This window comes from Branchiostoma lanceolatum, chromosome 5 (genome assembly GCF_035083965.1).
Source record: "Branchiostoma lanceolatum isolate klBraLanc5 chromosome 5, klBraLanc5.hap2, whole genome shotgun sequence".
NCBI classification, from domain to species: Eukaryota; Metazoa; Chordata; class Leptocardii; order Amphioxiformes; family Branchiostomatidae; genus Branchiostoma; species Branchiostoma lanceolatum.
In genome coordinates, this window is record NC_089726.1 from 24791603 (window position 1) to 24810826 (window position 19224).

The 19224-nt window shown below is 40.1% G+C and overlaps 1 long non-coding RNA gene across 2 annotated transcripts; it reads left to right on the forward strand.

Moving 5' to 3' along the window:
* The first annotated feature begins 411 nt into the window (after nucleotides 1–411).
* Nucleotides 412–5875, forward strand: LOC136435814 (uncharacterized). Of its 2 annotated transcripts, none has more exons than XR_010755938.1 (2): nucleotides 412–701; nucleotides 1910–5875. It is a non-coding gene; the product is annotated as an uncharacterized lncRNA (long non-coding RNA). The 2 variants fall into 2 exon arrangements; XR_010755939.1 differs by lacking the exon at nucleotides 412–701 and adding an exon at nucleotides 712–869.
* The last annotated feature ends 13349 nt before the right edge of the window (nucleotides 5876–19224 follow it).

The window sequence follows — 19224 nt, forward strand, 5'->3', positions numbered from 1 at the left end:
CTATACATAGTGATGTTGGTTACACCCGAAGCGTTCCAGGGATTTCACGATGTCGCGGTCGTCTGCAGACAAAGGAATCCCCTTGATGGTGAGTCTTGTCGTGGGGGTGGTGTTCTCTCCCTGGCCATCAACGATGAAGGGGGGTTGTAGTCATAGAGCGGGATCATGCGCCCTCTAAGAGTGAGCCCTTCAGCGAGGAGGGCCGTCCTTGCCGCCCTTGGCATAGAGCCGCCATAGCCCTCAATCTTCCCTAATCTTCTATATTCTGAACAATAACAATAATACTAAACTTTCTGTCTTAGGAATATTTTAATTTCTCATTTAGATTATTTCTACGAACGAAAATAGGTCAAAAAATACTTTTTAAACACTCAAACACCCGTAATTCAAATTTTCCGCCGTATAAAAAAAATCCCTAAGACAGAAGCCTGGGGACATTGGCTCTCGATTCTTTAAGCCCTCGATAGGTGAGTTTGAACGCAGATTGCTCCGGTTTTTGACATGCCTCATGGATAGGGGTGGAGATACTTGATGCCGGCGTAAAAAAGTCCTGCAACATTCAAAGTCATCAACAATATTGCCAGTAGCTTAGTTCTGTATCCGTATCTATATACATGTAGTCGGTACAACCGCTATGAGGCGTAACACACCAGGTTCGCAGGCACGCGCCTCAGCAGCAGCTGGTTATATTACAACGAACGGTCTGTTACACCTAGTCTATGCATATCTGACTGAAATCGTTCTTTAAAGCTACTTAGTGAGGAAGCTCCTACAGTACTTGATGACAACGAATTCCATTCTACTATGGTTCTCGGAAAATACGAATTTTGAACGCATCAATCCTTGGCGGATAACCCTGGTATTTAAAAGTATGACTATTTCTAGTCCTCTTCTGAGCTGGCATCAGATGCCTTTTCTATTCAAGCGACATCCATTGCAGATCTGCTTTCATTTTGGTGACACGAGCACCCCTGTCATAGCTGTTCGCGCAGAATCTGTCAGCTTTGTTCTGCACCCTCTCCAGTTTATCTCTATCCTTCTTTGTGTATTGATCCCAAACTGTTGCAGCATATTCAAGGTTTGGTCTTACTAGAGACGTGTATGCAAGTGATTTTACCTTTGCTGGGCATGCCCACAAACTACCTTTTATCATTCTCAATGTCTGTTCAGCCTTAGTTGTTAATATGAGTGCTCCACTTCAGCCCAGTTGTTAAAGTAACGCCTAGGTATGGGTGGTTCTTTGCTGTTGCTAGAGCATGTCCACAGAACTGGTAGGTAGTTATAATCGGGGTTCGTTTGTTTGTTATGTGAATGATGTAACATTTTTCTGGATCAAACTGTATGAGCCATATGCTTTGGCATTCTTCGAGTGTGTTCAAATCTTCTTGCAAAAGCTGTGAATCACTCAGTCTAAACAACTCTATATATAACATAGTTACATGCTCCATGTCCACAACAAAATGTCAGGAAAGATATACTGTCCAGAATATAGTTATAATTTGTGATTAAGTGTTTTTTCTAATGCAAGGGACTTAAGACAAAGGGGCGTTTTGGCGGGGATTTACAGTGGAAACCTGCAAATGACCGCACGTTCTATTCGAATACGTCACTTCGAACATAATAGAATGTTGTTTGAATTCTAAAAAAATGTATGAAACCTTTGTGCCATTTTTGACCATCGTGCTTTCTCAACATTATCGATGTGAGTCCTCATGTGCCTTTTCAGTTATCCCATCAAACTAAACTGACTGTTACACTTCTCTCATTGATAGAGCTTATCACCAGTGTGAACCCTTAAAAGTGTCGTTGGATAATCCAGCTGACTGAACCTTTTTTTTTTGCAATTTTCATACAATTAAAGTTTTTTACCAGTGTTAGTTTTGAGTTTTAACGCATGTCATGTTTTTAGCATCTCCCAGTCAACACTCTTCAAGAAGTCTTTTTACGTGTCATCAGAGGAGAATCGATGTGGATTACAACAGGGGATCTATCCATATGCTTCTACGCACCAAAGAGCGATGGAATTATATGCTCTAAGGAAGAAATTTACTTCACAAGTTTGCATCACCAATAAGAAGGGAAGGCGGCAGTAGAGAACAAAGGGATTCCACGGAAATCCAGCTTCAGAGCAACCAAAGAAGCCGTCTCGACGACCAAGCCTATATCACCTTACACATGGCAAGTGTTAACATCCTCCCATTTACACTTATGTTTGTGTGTTCGTTTGAACACCACAAATTCGCAAATCTCGCTGAATCTCAGCTAAGCGTGCATTTCACCGAGCTTACTAGAGGTCAACACAGCCAAACATGCTCTGGAAGCAGATGCTGTCATATTCATCGAGAACACTCAGTGCCCTTCGGACAAACACTTTCAAACCAACTTATGATGTAAAGAAAGCTATCATAGACTGTGAAATCAAGAAATCTCTTCATACAAGAGGGTGTAGAGGGGGCCGAAACGTGATACGTCATATCCCTAGCCTTGTTACAGAAAGGCAAATTAAGCATTCGTCGCACTACAATACAGGCATCTGGCAAAGAAAACCATGTCATGTTATTGTTGATGTGAAGAAAGAAAGTAAAGATGTCGTCCAAGATTCAGCACCATCTGTACTTCCGTGTAACCCACGATCTCTGGTTAATAAGTTGAAGGAGTATCAGGCTATTATGCAAGACACAATGTGGACGTCGGGGTTGTTTCCGAAGGTTGGATTTTACAATACATGCCAGAAAGCTGCTTCTCCATCGATGGATACACCCTGTTTTCGAAGTGTCTGTCGGACTCTATCCCCTTAGAGATGAGGGGGGGGGGCGCAGTAAATGTAAATAGCCACAGAACCTCTGTCAGGCATGTTAGTTCCCCCGGAACTCGAGTGTACGTGGGTGTCGATTCGTCCAACACGTCTGCCAAGAGGTGTGTCTGAAGTTGTGATATGTGCGGTCTACATCCCACCAGCATCACCCCACCAGAAACTTCTTCTGAACCATCTCATCACTGGAACTGATACTGTAAGGACACGTTATCCAGAAGCCAAGTTGATAATTTGAGGAGATTTCAACCGCGTGGAAACAAGCCAGCTGTGCAATGGAAATGACCTGAAGCAAGTTGTCCGGGCACCCACAAGAGGACAAGCAACTCCCGCCCTTACTATATCAGACTTGGCAACATACTACAAACCAGACGAGATACTTAGCCCTATAGGGATGAGTGATCACAACACGGTATTGTGGAACCCAACGATCGAAAAGAGGAAATACAGTTCTGTGACAAGAACAGCTCGTCCCCTGCCTGATTCAGGAATACGTGCATTAGGGCAATGGATTTGCTCCCATTACTGGGGAGAGGTCATTGTTGCTCCAACCTGTGAAGACAAGACTGCTGCGCTTTACATTACAATAGAAACAACCATCAATTTCCAACAAAACATGTGAGGATGTCCATTGGGACAAGCTGTGGCTGAAGATCAAGAACATGATCCGTAAAAGACAAAAAGGCGTTTTCACATCAAAGATACATACTTTGGAGACAGCTGCGTAACAAGGCAACACAAACTAATAAAGCCAGAAAAGAATTCTACCGGGACAGAATTCAACCCAGCGGTATGGTACAGGGAAATAAAATCGATCCTGAATCTTCAGAGATCAAAACTGACGATGAACATCCCCGAATGTGCGGACGCAGATGACACCTACATAGCAACCCATGTAAATTAACAGTTTGCGGAAGTGGCCAAAGGTCAGCCGTACCTTGATCGTACTCAATCTGCGTTAAGTATGTACTTTTAGCACTCGGCGCTGCCGATGTGCCACCGCTTCAATGGTGAATAAAGTTTCAAAGTACTCAACTACCAGCGTACCGACTCTTTAAGATCCCACCAGAAGTACCACCATGGGACGTCTACAACAGTTTGCGCAAGCTGAAATCTGGCAAGGCAGCGGGGCCGGACCAACTGAACACCAGAATACTGAAGGAATCTGCCTATGAACTTAGCAAACCTGTCACAGACATCATAAACACATCCCTCAGAGAAGGTCGTGTACCTCAGATTTGGAACGATGCAACAGTGGTCCCTCTTCCAAAATCTCACCCACCAACGATCGACAAACTGCGACTTGTGTCACTCACATCTCAACTTGCTGACGTGGCAGAGTCTTTTTTATCGAAATGGTTGATCGCCGACATCAGAACATCATTGGGATGCCAAAAGGGGCAATCTACGGCACACTACCTTGTGAGCCTTGTCAACTTTCTGTGCCGAGAATCTGCGAGACGTGACCACAATGGTTTTCACCGACTTTTCGAAGGCGTTTGATAGTATCGATCACACAGTAGCCATACAGAAACTGATCAACGTAGGAGCAAGGAGTACACGTATCCCCTGGATTTGTGACCTCTTAACACAACGTCAGAGAGTCAACTATTCGATTGGGAAACTCTCACGTGTTCAGTCCCACAATGCAAACTCGTGGGTCCATTGATATTCCTGGTCGTGTTTGATGACGCTATGAGACATGCAACATCTGAACGATGGAAATACGTCGATCATTTATGGCTGGCCGAGTCAAGGAGATGTACCACACCGTCGACAATGCAGATGGAGTTAGACTGTTTTAATCTAATTTAAACTCGCCCATCCCATATATAATAAGGTTAATGAACGATGGAATACATGTAAGATGCACATGTTTATATGTTATAGAATTCTTTTAGGTCTTAGTAGAATATGTTCCGTAAAATCTCTTGTCGTTTATCTCCTCTTCACCATATGCCTCGTTGGTGCTCTGCCTGATAAGTCAGTCAATGTATGCACATAATAGATTTTTATGTGTATTATATTTTAATGTGCATCAGGACTTTTGTTAACGCATAAATCAAGACCTTTGTGACGTTCTACGTCAAGCTTGTAAGTAAAATGTAACGTTTAAAAGATTCTAATGTGTAAGACTTTTGTGATGTTTTATGTCAGATTTGTAAGTAATGCGTAATTCAGCCCCGCTGGGGCTGCAATGTGTTGACGAAATAAACCATTCATCATCATCATCATCGGGCACATGGTCTATGTCTAAATTTAGTAATTTGTAACGGAGACCTTCTCTCAAGACCCTGTCGAAAGCTTTTTTAAAGGCGTTTTTTGGTGTTAGTGTATTTACATATCAATGTGTCGATAACGAAGATGTTGTCGCTAGAAATCATTTCTGAATGCAGTCTGATTTTGTTGCAATGAGACTGTGTTCATCTGAATATTTTGTAAGACGCTTATTAATTACCGTTGTGGATAATCTAGCAGATGACTTAAGGAAATTCCAATGTATAATATTTGAGTCATCTTTTGGACCACCTTAATGTATCGGCACAATAAATTACAATGTATTCTATACTATGACTGGAAAGTCTCGACAAAAGCAAGCATATGGTTATGATTTTCTTCAGGGTATGTATATACGTTGTTTCTTCGTCTGTATTTTTTGGTCGGCCGTTACCAGCGAGAGCTGCCTAGACTTACCCAGTGTAATGACTCGTCTTCATTGTCAATGGAAACAATACAAATACAATGTGGCTTTCACATTATTGGTTAGAAAATCAATCCGATAAGATGATTAAATTATAATAAATTTGTAAGTTTATTTGCTGCACAATTTAGCATTTCGTTCAGTATAAGGTCGCTTCCTGATGCTTTGCTTTTCTTTAATTTGGAGATAGCTTGTGTAGTTTCGTTTTGTTGGATCCCAGAATCTAATAGGCTGTAATTTGCAGGTCTGTTTTTTAATATCACCAATTTGATTCGAATCTACATCTGAAAGGTGTTTTCAGTTTCCGAGGCTTTGGGTTTGTATTAATTTTGTTCCATATAATACTTGGAAGGATGTACGGAGTATTTGTTTGTCAATTTTTTCTTCTGTTGGAGTAGGATCTTCTGTTTTCAATTGCTTTACATTTCGCCCTCCTCTACAAGAATGCTGGTCATCTCTTCTGCCAGGTGTCAGAATCTGTATCTATATAGCCGGTATAACCGCCACTAAATAAGATGTTCATATGTAACTAACCCTTGAGAACAAAAAGCTCCATACTAAGGAAAGAAGCAGAAAAAAACAGGAGAACATTGCAGGAGAAAGCGGGAGAATATAGAAGAAAGCAAGAGAACATATGAGAAACCAGGAGAATATAGCAGAAACCAGGGGAATATAGGAAAATGCAGGAGAATATAGGAGAAACCAAGAGAATGCAGAACATAGGAGAATGCAGAAGAAACCAGGAGAGAGCAGGATAATATAGGGGAAATCAGGAGAATATGGGAGAATGCAGGAGAATATATATAGAAACCAGGAGAAAATAGGAAAAGCAGAAGAATACAGAAGAAAGCAGGAGAACAAAGGGGGAAGCAGGAGAATATATAGAAGAATGCAGAAGAATATAGGATAAAGAAAGAGAATGCAGAAGAATATGGGAGAAAGCAGGAGAATATAGCAGAAAGCAGGAGAATATAGAAGAAAAGAAGGAGAATATTGGAGAATGTAGGAGAACATAGGAGAATGCAGGAGAAATTAGGGAAAAGCAGGACAAACCAGAAGAATATAGGAGATTGCAGGAGAATATAGCAGATTGCAGGAGAATATGCGAGAATGCAGGAGATACTAGGAGAATGCAGGAGTATATAGGACAAAGCATGAGAAACCATGAGAATATAGGTGATTGCAGGATAATATAGGAGCAAGCGAGAGAATATATGAGAAAGCAGGGATTGTAAGAGAATATATAAGATTATAGGAGAATATAGGAGTAAGCAGAAGAATATTTGAGAATGCAGGAGAAACCAGGAGAAAGCAATGAAAACCAGGAGAGAGCAGGAGAATATAGAAGAAAACAAAAGGACATAGGAGAATGCAGGAGAATATAGCAGGGAGCAGGATAATATAGAAAAATGCAGAAGAAACCGGTAGGGAACAAGAGAAAGCAGGAGAATACAGGAGAATGCAGGAAAACATAGGAGAATGCGGGAAAATATGACACAAAGCAGGAGAATATAGGATAAAGCAGGAGAAACCAGGAGAAACCAGGAGAATACAGCATAGAGCAGGAGAATATAGCAGAAAGCAGGAGAATATAGGAGAAACTTGGAGAATACAGGAGAAACTAGGAGAAAGCAGGAGGATATAAGAGAAGGCAGAAAAATATACGAAAATGCAGCAGAATATAGGAGAATGTAGGAGATTGTAGAAGAAAGGAGGAGAAACTAAAAGAATACAGGCTAAAGCAGGACAATGCAGGAGAAACCATGGGAATATATGAGGGAGCATACGAATATAGGAGAAAGCATGAGAATATAGGAGAATGCAGGAGAATATTGGAGAAATTAGGAGAATATTGGAGAAAGCAGGTGAATGCAGTAGAAAATAGCAGAAAGCAGAAGAACATAGGGGAACTAAAGAGAAACCAGGAAAAACCAGGAGAATACAGGAGATAAAGGAGAATATAGGGAAATGCAGGAGAATGTAGTAAAAAGTTGGAGAATGTAGCAGACAGCAAGAGATTATAGCAGAAAGCCGGATAATACAGCAAAAAGCAGGAGAATACAGGAGAAAGCAGGATAACATAGGGAAATGCAGAAGAATATAACAGAATGCAGGAGAATATAGGAGAATGCAAGAGAATATAGGAGAAAGCAGGTAAATATGTAGAAGAAAGCAGGAGAATACAGGAGAAACCAGGAGAGAATAGGAGAAAGCGGGATAAACTAGGAGAATCTTGGATAAAGTCGGACAATGTAGGAGATAGCAGGGGGAAAAGGGGACTGCAGGAGAATATTGCAGAAAACAATAGAATAAAGGAGAAACTCGGAGAACATTGAAGAAAACAAGAGAATGCATGAGAAAGCAGGAGTACATAGGAGAAACCAGGAGAGAGAAGGAGAATACAGGATAAAGTAGGAGATTATAGGGAAAAAAAGCACGATAAACCAGGAGAATGTAGGAGAATATAGATTATTAGTTAAAAAAAAGGAAAATATAGCTGAAAGCAGGAGAAACCAGGCCAATGTAGGAGAATATAGCAGAAAGTATGAGAATATAGCAGAAAGCAGAAGAATATAGCTGAAAGCAGGAGAAACCGGGTGAATGAAGAAGAATATAGCAGGAGAACATAGGAGAAAGTTTGAGAAGGTAGGAGAATGCGGGAGAATCCGGGAGAATATAGGAGAAACCAGGACATTTTCCTGTATTCTCATGACAGAAAGCAAAAACGACAAAATATTTCTAAAGTTTATTTTTCGGTTTCATTTATAGACACAATAAACAAAAAAGAGAATAGAAAATTACCACCTTAGATATTAATATTCCTCAGTTTTCTTCTATACTCCTGCTTTCTGCTGTAATCTTCTTTTTTCCTATATATATATATATATATATATATATATATATATATATATATATATATATATATCGTCCTGTTTTCTGCTATATTCCCCTAGTTTAAATGTGTCTCCAACTTTCTCCTATATTATTCTACATTCTTCTATATTCTCCCACTTTATTCTACAATCTCCCACTTATTTCTGTGTTCTACTGCGCTGTCATGCATTCTCCTATATTCTGCTATATTCTCTCGCTTCCTTTTACAATTTCCCACTTTCTCCTTTGTTCTAATGCTCCGTCCGGCATTCTCCCATATTCTGCTTCATTCTCCTACTTTATTCCACTTACCCGCTTTCTGCTCTATTTTCCTACATTCTCCCGCTTTCTCATGCCTTCTCGTATATTAAGCTAAACTCTCCCGCTTTCTTCTACAATCTCCCACTTTCTTTTACATTCTCCTGCATTCTCTAATATTCTCTTGGTTTCTGCTATATTCTCCTGCATTCTCCAATATTCTCCTACTTTCTTCTATATTATCCTGCATTCTCCTTTATTCTCCTTTATTCTCCTGCTTTCTCATATTTCCCCTACATTCTCCTATGCTCCTGGTTTCTCCTATCCTTTTCTGCATTCTCCTATATTCTCCTGGTTTCTCTTATTTTCTTCCGCATTCTCCTATATTTACTTAATTTCTCCTATACTCTCCTGCTTTCTCCTATATTCTCCTGCATTTCCTATATTCTCCTGCATTCTTCTTCATTCTCCTGGTGTATCAAATACTCTCCTGCCTTCTCCTATATTCTCCTGCTTCTCCTGTATTCTCCTGCATTATACTATGTTATCCTGCATTCTCCTACATTCTCCTGCATTATCCTGCTTTCGCCTGCATTCTCCTACATTCTGCTGCCTTCTACCATATTTTCCTGCGTGCTCCTGCATTCTCTTGTTTTTTTTTTACTATATTCTCCTGCATTCTCCTTCATTCTCCTGGTTTCTCCTGGTTTCTCCTGTATTCTCATGGTTTTTCCTACATTTTCCTGCATTCTCCTGCTTTCGCCTGCATTCTCCTACATTCTCCTGCCTTCTCCTATATTCTACTGCTTGCTCCTGCATTCTCCTGCTTAGTAATATATTATCCTGCATTTTCCTATATTCTCCTGGTATCTCCTGCTTTCTCCTACTTTCTCCAATATTCTTCTGGTTTTTCCTGTATTCTTATGGTTTATTCTTTATTCTACTGGTTTTTCCAACATTCACCTACATTCTCCTGCATTCTTCTATATTCTTCTGGTTTCTCCTATATTATCCTGCTTTGTACTATATTCTCCTGGTTTCTCCTATATTCTTCTGCATTCTCCAAGATTCTCTTCCATTCTCCAATATTCTCCTACATTCTCATATATTCTCCTGCATTCTCCTTTTTTTTCTTCTGGTTTCTCCTATATTATCCTGCTTTGTACTATATTCTCCTGGTATTCTTCCTATATCGTCCTGCATTCTCCAAGATTCTCCTCCATTCTCCTGCATTCTCCTATATTCTTCTGGTTTCTCCTGCTTTCGCAAGTGTTGGTCCAGACCACAGAATCGTCTTTGCCAGGGTAAGACTGAGTCTGCGTAAGAAGAAAACGGAGCCAAGGAAAGGGCAATATGACTGGAACCTGTTCAAGAACAGCAGAGTCTTACAAGAACAGTACACGGTTGAGGTACATAATAGATTTCAACCGCTACAGGAACTGGAGGAATCTGCTACAGACAGGTACGAGAGGTTCACCAAAGCCGCACAGGAGGCTGCAGAGAAGGTGGTCTCACTAAAGAAGAAGAGAAGAAAGACAAGGCATTCAGAGGACCCGAGGGTGGCAAAGGCTAGACACGAGCTGAATAACACGTACGGTCGATACAAGGAGAACACAACCGAAGTGAACAGACAAGAGTATATCCAGGCCAAAATAAAGTTGGTGGCAGCCTATATTACTGTGGAAGAGAAAAAAAACTCAGCAGCAAGATCAGAGAAGTGGAGAAGACCAATCTGAACTGCAAGCATGGACAGAGCTGGAAACTCATTTACGACATCACTGATAGAAAGACAACTAGGAAGGGACAGCTGGAAGGAAGCAACAGGAAGAAAGGATAGAGAATTGGTACAACCACTTCAAAAATCTCCTTGGAGATCCCCCTAGCATCACCGATGAAGACGAGGAAATTCCTACTCTGTTTCAGGAGCTTGACATCAAGGAGGGCCCGTTCGAGCAAGAGGAATATGAAGAGGCTAAGAAAACTCTGGTTGAAGGAAAGGCTAATGGGGAAGACGGAATACCTCCAGAAGTTCTGAAGAGATGTGATGAATGGTTGGTCCAGATCACCATGGAATTTTGTAACAGAGTACTGATGAAGGGGGGAAAGCCGGAGCAGTGGTCCCTGCTAAACATCGTGCCCATACCCAAATCCGGAGACCTTAGACTGGGTAGTAACTACAGGGGTATCAGCCTGAGCTCACTTGTAGCTAACACTTCAACAGGATGATACTTAACCGAATAAGGCCAGCTGTGGACGAACTACTGAGATCTGTATCTGTATCTGTATCTGTATCTATATAGCCGGTATAACCGCCATCAGGCGTAACACACCAGCTTCGCAGGCACGCGGCGCGGCAGCAGCTGGTCATATTACACCGAACGGTCTGTTACACCTAGTCTTTGCATATCTGACTGCAACCGTTCTTTAAAGCTACTTAGTGATGAAGCTCCTACAGTACTTGATGACAACGAGTTCCATTCTACTATGGTTCTCGGGAAATACGAATTTTTGAACACGTCAATCCTTGGCTGATAACTCTGGTACTTAAAATCATGACTATTTCTGGTCCTCTTCTGAGCTGGCATTAGATACTTATCAGTCGGTACGTCCACAAGTTTATTAGTCATCTTGTACATCATGCAAAGTCTGGACATTGTTCTCCTGTCCTCAAGTGACATCCATTGCAGGTCTGCTTTCATTTTTGACTCCATCTGGCACGAGGGGCTATTGTACAAACTTCTTTCCAATGGCATTTCAGGAAAAGTCTTTGATATAATCAAGGATTTACACAACCAGTCCGAAGCTAGTGTCAAAACTAAGACGGGCTTGACTGAAAATTTTCCTGTTGAAATTGGTGTACGTCAAGGTTGCGTTCTAAGCCCCACCTTATTCAACCTGTACATTAGTGACCTTATAGAGGAACTAAATGCAAAACACCTAGACACCCCCCTGTTACAACTCTCAAAAGTAAATAGCCTATTTTATGCAGATGATATTGTTTTACTATCGGAAAGTAAGGAGGGACTACAGAACGCAATTAATACTCTTGGCCGGTATTGCCAACAATGGAAGCTGACTGTCAACCTGGCGAAAACAAAAATTATAGTATTTAACAAAAGAGGCCTTTTATTCAATAATCTTAGTTTTTCGCTATGTAATAAAGAGATAGAGATAGTTTCATCATATTGCTACCTAGGAATTATGTTTACAGCAGGATGTACATTTAGCGCTGCCACGAAAAATCTACAAAAGAGAGCCTTAAGAGCAATGTATAACATCAGAAGTACGCTTGGGGAGACTAGATCTCCTGTATCTCTGCATTGTAAACTGTTTGACACATGTATTGTACCGATATTATTGTATGGATCTGAAGTCTGGTGCAACAGTAATATGAATGACAAATCTCCGATAGAAACTGTACATTTAAAATTCTGTAAATATGTCCTTGGTGTTCGGAGGAACGCCAGTAACTTTGCATGTAGATCGGAACTGGGTCGTTTTCCGTTACAAATAGAGGCTCAAAGCAGAATGTACAGTTACTATGTTAGATTGGTTAACGAAGTACATACAGATAGTCTTCAATACGAAGCTTATATGGTACAACAAGATCTAGATCGCCGAAAAACATCCTGCTGGTTATCTAATGTAAGAAAAATGTTAGAGGAGTCTGGTTTTGCCTTCCTATACATAAACGGTCCCTCAAACACACATTCGCATTCAAATGACCTAAAACAAAGATTAAAGGATATTTACATCCAAAAATTCAATTCAGAATTACACGCTAAAGGACGAAGAGAAAACCAAGGCAACAAATTAAGAACATACAAAACTTTCAAAAAAATATATGAAAGAGAAGCATATTTAAACATTGCAAACTTCGAACATCGCAGAGCGATGTGTAAACTTCGCATCAGTGACCACTCCCTACACATAGAATCTGGCAGGCAAAACCGTACCCCTCCAAATAATAGAACATGCGAATTCTGTGACGATTTATATGTTGAAGATGAAAGCCACTTTTTAATTGATTGTTCCTTATATAAAGATGAGCGGCAATCGTTGTTTAAGATAATAGAATTAGACAAGAAATGTACAAAAATGTCAAAACAGGATACTTTTATATACCTGATGTCATGTAAGAACGAATATATAATGGACAAAGTATGTAGTCATATTTCCAAATGTTTCAAAAAGAGAGAAGAAACTACTAGGTGATCATCATTTAGTTTAGCAATATCCCACAATTTGTATGTTTTTTTTTTCTTTAGTTTTTAGCATTAGAATGTAGCATTTTATCAATTTATGTTTTACATTATGTTCCTTACAGACCACGTGTGGTCTTCTGTGCATTTAGCCCTTCTGGGCAGGAATATGCAATAAAGATTATTATTATTATTATATATTTGTTACACTGGCGCCCCTTTCATAGTTGTTCGTGCAGAATCTGGCAGCTTGGTTCTGCACCCTCTCGAGTTTATCTATATCCTTCTTTGTGTATGGATCCCAAACTGTTGCAGCATATTCAAGGTTTGGTCTTACTAGAGACGTGTATGCAAGTGATTTTACCTTTGCTGGGCATGCCCACAAATTACGTTTGATCACTCCCAATGTCTGTTTAGCCTTAGTTGTTACTTTGTTGATATGGGTGTTCCACTTTAGCCCCGTTGTTAATGTAACGCCTAGGTACGGGTGGCTCTTTGCTGTTGCTAGAGCCTGTCCACAGAACTGGTAGGTGGTTACAATTGGGTTTCGTTTGTTTGTTATATGCATGATGTAACATTTTTCCGGATTAAACTGCATTAGCCATCTGCTTTGCCATTCATCGAGTGTGTTCAAATCTTCTTGCAAAAGCTGTGAATCACTCTGTGTGGACAACTCTATATATAACAGGCAGTCATCGGCAAATAACCTAACATTTGAATCAAGCTGGTCTGGTAAGTCATTTATGTACAGGAGGAAGAGTAACGGTCCCAGAACAGTTCCCTGTGGTACGCCTGACGCAACTCTAACTGGAGCTGAGGCCTTGCCTTCTACCACTACCGTCTGTTCCCTATTGGTCAAGAAAGCCTTCAACCAATTTAGTGTGGTGCCTTGAATTCCGTAGTGCTCCAGTTTAGTGATGAGTCTGCTATGTGGGACTTTATCGAAAGCTTTAGTAAAATCAAGAATTGCTAGATCTACCTGTTTTTTACTGTTCAGTGCGCCAGCTATGTCATGAGCTGTCAATATAAGCTGTGTTTCTGTGGATCGCTTTGCTCTGAATCCATGTTGGTAGTCAGTCAATATGTTGAAACTTTCTAAGTGTTTCATGACATGACTATGGATAATGTGTTCAAGTAGTTTGCAGGATATACAGGTCAGTGATACAGGTCGGTAGTTGCCGGGGACAGCTCTATCTCCCCTTCATCAGTACTCTGTTACAAAATTCCATGGTGATCTGGACCAACCATTCATCACATCTCTTCAGAACTTCTGGAGGTATTCCGTCTTCCCCATTAGCCTTTCCTTCAACCAGAGTTTTCTTAGCCTCTTCATATTCCTCTTGCTCGAACGGGCCCTCCTTGATGTCAAGCTCCTGAAACAGAGTAGGAATTTCCTCGTCTTCATCGGTGATGCTAGGGGGATCTCCAAGGAGATTTTTGAAGTGGTTGTACCAATTCTCTATCCTTTCTTCCTGTTGCTTCCTTCCAGCTGTCCCTTCCTAGTTGTCTTTCTATCAGTGATGTCGTAAATGAGTTTCCAGCTCTGTCCATGCTTGCAGTTCAGATTGGTCTTCTCCACTTCTCTGATCTTGCTGCTGAGTTTTTTTTCTCTTCCACAGTAATATAGGCTGCCACCAACTTTATTTTGGCCTGGATATACTCTTGTCTGTTCACTTCGGTTGTGTTCTCCTTGTATCGACCGTACGTGTTATTCAGCTCGTGTCTAGCCTTTGCCACCCTCGGGTCCTCTGAATGCCTTGTCTTTCTTCTCTTCTTCTTTAGTGAGACCACCTTCTCTGCAGCCTCCTGTGCGGCTTTGGTGAACCTCTCGTACCTGTCTGTAGCAGATTCCTCCAGTTCCTGTAGCGGTTGAAATCTATTATGTACCTCAACCGTGTACTGTTCTTGTAAGACTCTGCTGTTCTTGAACAGGTTCCAGTCATATTGCCCTTTCCTTGGCTCCGTTTTCTTCTTACGCAGACTCAGTCTTACCCTGGCAAAGACGATTCTGTGGTCTGGACCAACACTTGCGAAAGCAGGAGAAACCAGAAGAATATAGGAGAATGCAGGAGAATGGAGGAGAATCTTGGAGAATGCAGGACGATATAGGAAGAATACCAGGAGAATATAGTACAAAGCAGGATAATATAGGAGAAACCAGAAGAAAAAAAAGGAGAATGCAGGAGAATATATGAGAATGTAGGAGAATATTGGAGAATGGAAGAGAATCTTGGAGAATGCAGAAGAATATAGGAGAAACCAGGAGAATATAGTACAAAGCAGGATAATATAGGAGAAACCAGAAGAATATAGAAGAATGCAGGAGAATGTAGGTGAATGTTGGAAAAACCAGTAGAATAAAGAATAAACCATAAGAATACAGGAAAAACCAGAAGAATATTGGAGAAAGTAGGAGAAAGCAGGAGATACCAGGAGAATATAGGAAAATGCAGGATAATATATTACTAAGCAGGAGAATGCAGGAGCAAGCAGTAGAATATAGGAGAAGGCAGGAGAATGTAGGAGAATGCAGGCGAAAGCAGGAGAATGCAGGAAAATGTAGGAAAAACCATGAGAATACAGGAGAAACCAGGAGAAACCAGGAGAATGAAGGAGAATGCAGGAGAATATAGTAAAAAAAAAACAAGAGAATGCAGGAGCACGCAGGAAAATATGGTAGAAGGCAGCAGAATGTAGGAGAATGCAGGCGAAAGCAGGATAATGCAGGAGAATGTAGGAGAATGCAGGATAACATAGTATAATGCAGGAGAATACAGGAGAAGCAGGAGAATATAGGAGAAGGCAGGAGAGTATTTGATACACCAGGAGAATGAAGAAGAATGCAGGAGAATATAGGAAATGCAGGAGAATATAGGAGAAAGCAGGAGAGTATAGGAGAAATTAAGTAAATATAGGAGAATGCGGAAGAAAATAAGAGAAACCAGGAGAATATAGGAGAATGCAGAAAAGGATAGGAGAAACCAGGAGCATAGGAGAATGTAGGGGAAATATGAGAAAGCAGGAGAATAAAGGAGAATAAAGGAGAATGCAGGATAATATAGAAGAAAGTAGGAGAATATTGGAGAATGCAGGAGAATATAGCAGAAACCAAGAGAATATTAGAGAATGCAGGAGAATGTAAAAGAAAGTGGGAGATTGTAGAAGAAAGCGGGAGAGTTTAGCTTAATATACGAGAAGGCATGAGAAAGCGGGAGAATGTAGGAAAATAGAGCAGAAAGCGGGTAAGTGGAATAAAGTAGGAGAATGAAGCAGAATATGGGAGAATGCCGGACGGAGCATTAGAACAAAGGAGAAAGTGGGAAATTGTAAAAGGAAGCGAGAGAATATAGCAGAATATAGGAGAATGCATGACAGCGCAGTAGAACACAGAAATAAGTGGGAGATTGTAGAATAAAGTGGGAGAATATAGAAGAATGTAGAATAATATAGGAGAAAGTTGGAGACACATTTAAACTAGGGGAATATAGCAGAAAACAGGACGATATATATATATATATATATATATATATATATATATATATATATATATATATATATAGGAAAAAAGAAGATTACAGCAGAAAGCAGGAGTATAGAAGAAAACTGAGGAATATTAATATCTAAGGTGGTAATTTTCTATTCTCTTTTTTGTTTATTGTGTCTATAAATGAAACCGAAAAATAAACTTTAGAAATATTTTGTCGTTTTTGCTTTCTGTCATGAGAATACAGGAAAATGTCCTGGTTTCTCCTATATTCTCCCGGATTCTCCCGCATTCTCCTACCTTCTCAAACTTTCTCCTATGTTCTCCTGCTATATTCTTCTTCATTCACCCGGTTTCTCCTGCTTTCAGCTATATTCTTCTGCTTTCTGCTATATTCTCATACTTTCTGCTATATTCTCCTACATTGGCCTGGTTTCTCCTGCTTTCAGCTATATTTTCCTTTTTTTTAACTAATAATCTATATTCTCCTACATTCTCCTGGTTTATCGTGCTTTTTTTCCCTATAATCTCCTACTTTATCCTGTATTCTCCTTCTCTCTCCTGGTTTCTCCTATGTACTCCTGCTTTCTCATGCATTCTCTTGTTTTCTTCAATGTTCTCCGAGTTTCTCCTTTATTCTATTGTTTTCTGCAATATTCTCCTGCAGTCCCCTTTTCCCCCTGCTATCTCCTACATTGTCCGACTTTATCCAAGATTCTCCTAGTTTATCCCGCTTTCTCCTATTCTCTCCTGGTTTCTCCTGTATTCTCCTGCTTTCTTCTACATATTTACCTGCTTTCTCCTATATTCTCTTGCATTCTCCTATATTCTCCTGCATTCTGTTATATTCTTCTGCATTTCCCTATGTTATCCTGCTTTCTCCTGTATTCTCCTGCTTTTTGCTGTATTATCCGGCTTTCTGCTATAATCTCTTGCTGTCTGCTACATTCTCCAACTTTTTACTACATTCTCCTGCATTTCCCTATATTCTCCTTTATCTCCTGTATTCTCCTGGTTTTTCCTGGTTTCTCTTTAGTTCCCCTATGTTCTTCTGCTTTCTGCTATTTTCTACTGCATTCACCTGCTTTCTCCAATATTCTCCTAATTTCTCCAATATTCTCCTGCATTCTCCTATATTCTCATGCTTTCTCCTATATTCGTATGCTCCCTCATATATTCCCATGGTTTCTCCTGCATTGTCCTGCTTTAGCCTGTATTCTTTTAGTTTCTCCTCCTTTCTTCTACAATCTCCTACATTCTCCTATATTCTGCTGCATTTTCGTATATTTTTCTGCCTTCTCTTATATCCTCCTGCTTTCTCCTAGTTTCTCCTGTATTCTCCAAGTTTCTCCTATATTCTCCTGCTTTCTGCTATATTCTCCTGCTCTATGCTGTATTCTCCTGGTTTCTCCTGGTTTCTCCTGCTTTATCCTATATTCTCCTGCTTTGTGTCATATTTTCCCGCATTCTCCTATGTTTTCCTGCATTCTCCTGTATTCTCCTGCTTTCTCTTGTTCCCTACCGGTTTCTTCTGCATTTTTCTATATTATCCTGCTCCCTGCTATATTCTCCTGCATTCTCCTATGTCCTTTTGTTTTCTTCTATATTCTCCTGCTCTCTCCTGGTTTTCATTGCTTTCTCCTGGTTTCTCCTGCATTCTCAAATATTCTTCTGCTTACTCCTATATTCTCCTATAATCTTATATATTCTCTTACAATCCCTGCTTTCTCATATATTCTCTCGCTTGCTCCTATATTATCCTGCAATCACCTATATTCTCATGGTTTCTCATGCTTTGTCCTATATACTCCTGCATTCTCCTAGTATCTCCTGCATTCTCGCATATTCTCCTGCAATCTGCTATATTCTCCTGCAATCTCCTATATTCTTCTGGTTTGTCCTGCTTTTCCCTAATTTCTCCTGCATTCTCCTATGTTCTCCTACATTCTCCAATATTCTCCTTCTTTTCTTCTATATTCTCCTGCTTTCTGCTATATTCTCCTGCTTTCTCCCATATTCTTCTGCATTCTCTTTCTTTATCCTATATTCTTCTGCATTCTTCTATATATTCTCCTGCTTCCCCCTTTGTTCTCCTGCTTTCTTCTGTATTCTTCTGCTTTTCCTATTTTCTCCTGGTTTCTATATATATTCTCCTGCATTCTCCCATATTCTCCTGATTTCCCCTATATTATCCTGCTCTCTCCTGGTTTCTTCTGCATTCTCCTATGTTCTGCATTCTCTTGGTTTCTCCTATATTCTCCTGCATTTTCCTATATTCCCCTGGTTTCTGCTATATTCTCCTGGTTTCTCATATGTTCTCTTGCTTTCTTCTATATTCTCCCGCTTTCTCCTGCAATGTTCTCCTGTTTTTTTCTGCTTCTTTCCTTAGTATGGAGCTTTTTGTTCTCAAGGGTTAGTTACATATGAACATCTTATTTAGTGGCGGTTATACCGGCTATATAGATACAGATTCTGACACCTGGCAGAAGAGATGACCAGCATTCTTGTAGAGGAGGGCGAAATGTAAAGCAATTGAAAACAGAAGATCCTACTCCAACAGAAGAAAAAATTGACAAACAAATACTCCGTACATCCTTCCAAGTATTATATGGAACAAAATTAATACAAACCCAAAGCCTCGGAAACTGAAAACACCTTTCAGATGTAGATTCGAATCAAATTGGTGATATTAAAAAACAGACCTGCAAATTACAGCCTATTAGATTCTGGGATCCAACAAAACGAAACTACACAAGCTATCTCCAAATTAAAGAAAAGCAAAGCATCAGGAAGCGACCTTATACTGAACGAAATGCTAAATTGTGCAGCAAATAAACTTACAAATTTATTATAATTTAATCATCTTATCGGATTGATTTTCTAACCAATAATG